This window comes from Henckelia pumila, chromosome 2 (assembly GCF_033568475.1).
Source record: "Henckelia pumila isolate YLH828 chromosome 2, ASM3356847v2, whole genome shotgun sequence".
NCBI lineage: Eukaryota > Viridiplantae > Streptophyta > Magnoliopsida > Lamiales > Gesneriaceae > Henckelia > Henckelia pumila.
The window spans coordinates 60,736,481-60,740,883 of record NC_133121.1 but is presented as its reverse complement, the minus strand read 5'-3'; positions in this window follow the sequence as shown (position 1 = coordinate 60,740,883).

Sequence of the window (4,403 nt, the reverse complement as noted above, 5' to 3'; positions counted from 1 at the left end):
TTTAAAGTCATCAGCCCGACTTTCACCGGTGTTAAGTCTTTCCTTTCTCTTTCACGCGCCAAATAAATTCTACGAACCGCCTTTTAAATTTTGCTCTCTTTTTCGTGGTCTTCTTTGTTGAACTTGGCGCTTTACTCTTTGCTGCAACCTCAATATCGGCTCTTTGACATCCCTCTAGTTTCATAATCGGCTCTATCAAGCACAATTTTTCAATAGGGGTGTTAGATGACTTCATGAATATATTAAAAATTACACTTTCACCATCCACACCCATCGACAATGCACCCTTCTTCACCTCTATCTTGGCATCGGCAGTGGCCAAGAAAGGTCTCTCCAATATTAGGGGCATATTTGCATCCTCCTTCATATCTAACACAACAAAATCCGTAGGAAAAATAAATTTATCTACTTTTACCAGAACATCTTCAATGATTCCAAGCGGATATGTGATAGATCTATCAGCCAACTGCAACGCAATCATTGTGGGCTTCACCTCACCAAGTCCTAAGCTCCTGAAAACAGACAAAGGCATGAGATTAATGCTAGCTCCTAAATCGCAAAGTGCATTATTAAAATAAGAAGAACCAATTGTGCAAGGAATAGTAAAACTCCCTGGATCGTTCAACTTTTGTGGCATCTTCTTTTGAAGCACGACACTGCACTCTTCAGTTAAGCTCACCACCTCGCTCTCTAGTAGCCTCCTCTTCTTGGACATCACCTCTTTGATGAACTTTGCATAGTTTGGAATTTGTTCCAACGCATTAGCAAAAGGGATGTTGATGTGAATTTTCTTGAAAATCTCCAAGAACTTGGAGAACTGCTCATCCAACGCATTCTTCTTGAACCTTTGCGGGTAGGAAAGTGGAGGCTTGTACATCAGTTTCGGCTCCAGTTCAGGCTCCTTCTTCTCGACTTCCTTCTCTTAAACTGCAGGTTCTTGGACTTCAACTTCTTTTCCACTCCTCAACGTGATAGCATTGCACTGCTCCTTGGGATTTACCTCAATATTGCTAGGGAACTGGCCGCGGTTGTTATCCTTTAGTGCGTTCGCCAACTGCCCAATGCTAGTCTCCATGGATTGCAACACCGCACCCATGTTGGCCATGTGCATCTCCAAACTGTCAAGACGAGACTCAGTTCTTGTCATCCTCTTACCTGATTCCTGCACAAAAGTACTAACCACATCCTCCAAAGACAACTTACCCTCACCCTTATTAGTATTGTTAGCATATGAAAAATTTTCATTATTCCGCAAACTAGGGTGATAAGCATTTGGGACAGGGTTACCTCTATAAGCTCCATAACCTTGGTAGCCATTAGGATGGATATAATTAACTTCCTCTGGGTTATGTGATCCTTCAACTCCAATGGAATCTGCAACAGTGATCTTATTCAAAGAAGCTACCTGTGTAGTCAGTGCAGATAATTGGGCCGTGATAGATGTGAGAGGATCTACTGCATACACTCCTGTTGGCTTCTTGACTCCCACACGTTCAGATGGCCATTGAAAACTGTTTATCGTCATCTGTTCCAGCATATCATAGGCTTGAGCGGGGTCCTTTGCAAAAATAGTTCCTCCAGAAGCAGAATCCACGTTCATCCTCATAGGCACATTCAGTCCGTTGTAAAACCACTCGATCTGTTCCCAATCTGCAAAATTGTGGTTAGGACAACGTCTAAGTAGTTTTTTGTACTTTTCCCATGCCTTGTAGAGCTGTTCAGAATCCATCTGCCTGAAAGTGCTGATCTCAATCTTCAACTGGGTGGACTTGGCAGGTGGAAAATATTTAGCAAGAAATTTTTCTGCCATCCCCTCCCAAGTAGTGATGCTTCCAAGCGGCAGTGCTTGCAACCAACTTCTGGCTTGATCTGTAAGAGTGGGTGCCCAGTGAGCCAACTGTGTGGCTATGGGCTTTGATGACTCTTTGTATAAACAATCTTTTGTTTAATATTATTTACACTTTTATGGCAATGACTTTATATTACTTCATATTGTTATATTGTGATATACTATTGTTGTTTTGATAAAGACCTTGAATATACTATAGTGTATGTAAGATGTGGTAGAACATAGAGATGTCTATCATGAAATACATCTTATAGTCACTGTATATTCTAAAAACCGTTCCTAGTCGATTGAGCCGTCCGATAATAAGGATAAGGATCGCTCGAGTTTGAGACTAGCATTTGCGATGCGGAGTACCATGTTTCATTGGTAGGGAACATGGAGATGTTCGAAGCATGCAAATGGATATTCATAGGATGAATAATCGAACTACCCTATCCGGACTTTCCAAGTGGTTATCACTTATCGAGTGGATAAAGTCCGCGGTTTTGGTTGTACACCATTAGTCCTTACGACTTGAAACATCATGGAGACTCTATATGCTAGTGCTGTGCTTTGACTCGTTTACCGACTCTATGGGGGTCATCAGGTGTCGAGATTGGGTACAGTTACGACACATATAGGAGTCAATGCATTGTTGTCAAGGATTCACCACATACTTGCGAGTGTGGATATCCTATGCGATCTGAGGAGATATTAGTGTGACAAATCTCTGGCCAGAGTACTTGATGTGATTTAAGAAATGGTTTCTTAGTAGCACATGCGATGTCACTAATTTGATCTTCAAGATGTATTGCATAGTTATCGAATCTTGAGCGACTCTCGATATACCAATGGTTGTTGATTCGATCGGGATATATGGATGAAGGGACCGTACTGTACGCTAACCAAAATCTACTGGTTCTTGTAGGCACTATCAGTGATACCTAGGGAATCATGGGGCGATGTTGCTAGGCGCTTTACCATGATTCGTTGGGCAAGTCGGAAAGTGTTGTTCCGAGTCACAAGGAGTTGTGAGCCCACGGCTAGCTGTATCCCTGAACCATTGAGGGTCACACAGTGTAATGGAGTTTTAATCCCCGTTGAGATAGTTAAATTTAAAGAGTTAAATTTAATGAACTAAGGAGTTGGACTTCTTAAATAAGAGTAAGGGAGTAGGATTTCCTAAAATGACATAGGGATGGACATTTTTGGAAACCACTGAATTCGGATTCAGGAAAATTTATTTTGACTTTAAAACGTGCAGAAATGGTTTCTGTGCACATTGGTGAAATCGTTTCATCAATCGGAGTCACGATGAATTTTATATTAATTTTTGAACGAGTGGGCTTTGCTTGTCGGGCCCCAGCTTATGACTAATGGGCCCTAAGGTGTTAGTGGCCTGCATTATAAATAAGTTATTTCAGTACAGAAATTAAACACAATAGGTCATAATTTTGAGACAGGATTTTCGAAACCCTAGCCCCTCTCAAAACGTTTTCGGCCGCCTCTCCCTCCCTCTGCCCGAGAAAATTCCGGTCTGTGATTTTGAATCGCAGTAAGGAATAACGAATCAAATTCGTGTATTCTCTTCGCAGAAAACTTCTGATAGATTTTCTAGTGCAATCTATCAGAGGGATTAAACCTCTGTTCGTGGACCTGATTGAAGGCGTTCATCGGTTCCAGGGAGAGACAACAAGAGCAGAATTGTTCTGTTGGTGTCCATTAATCTCGTTGCGAGATTTGAGGTAAAATTTATTTAATTGTTATTTAAATTTTACACACACAATAATTTAATCGTTAAACGGTTGATACCCACACCATGGAATTGTTCCATGATAAAATTTTTAAACTTCCGCTGCACCGGGTATCAATCGTGATTGATCTGAGAGCCGCGTTTTCCAACAGTGGTATCAGAGCCAGGTTGCTCAGATCAAACGATTAAATTAATCAATTGTACAAAATTTTTGAGTCTCGGTTTTTGAAACAAAATAAATATTTTTAAATAAAAAAAAAAATTTTTTTCGGGGCAAAACCCGGGCAGCGATTGGATCGCTGCCCGGTGGGGCAGCAATTGTTGCTGCCCCGGGCGGCGCACGGCGCCGCCCAAGGCGGCGACCGTCGCCGCCCAGGGCGGCGCACGGCGCCGCCCAGGGCAGCGCTGGGCGCTGCGCAGGGCAGCGCTCGGCGCTGCCCAGGGGCGGTGCTCGGCGCCGCCCAGCGCAGCGCTCGGCGCTGCGCAGGGCGGCGCTCGGCGCCGCCCAGGGGCGGCGCCAGGCGCTGCCCTAAGGGGGCAGCCGGGCTGCCCCCGGCCCGCGCCCCGGGTGCGGGCCGGCCCGGGAGTGTCCCGGGCGGCCCGCGGGAAAAATTATATTTTTATTATTAATTTAATATTTAAAATTTTATTTTTGGTCCGGTCAAAAATTGTTTTTGATTGGTTCACGAGATTTCGGATCGAATTGTTCGAGTCCGTAAATTTTAAAATTGATTTTGGATAAATTTGAATTTTTGGAAAATTTTAATATTTTATCCGTAAATTGAATTTTGAAATCAATTATTTTGGTACAATTGATGATAA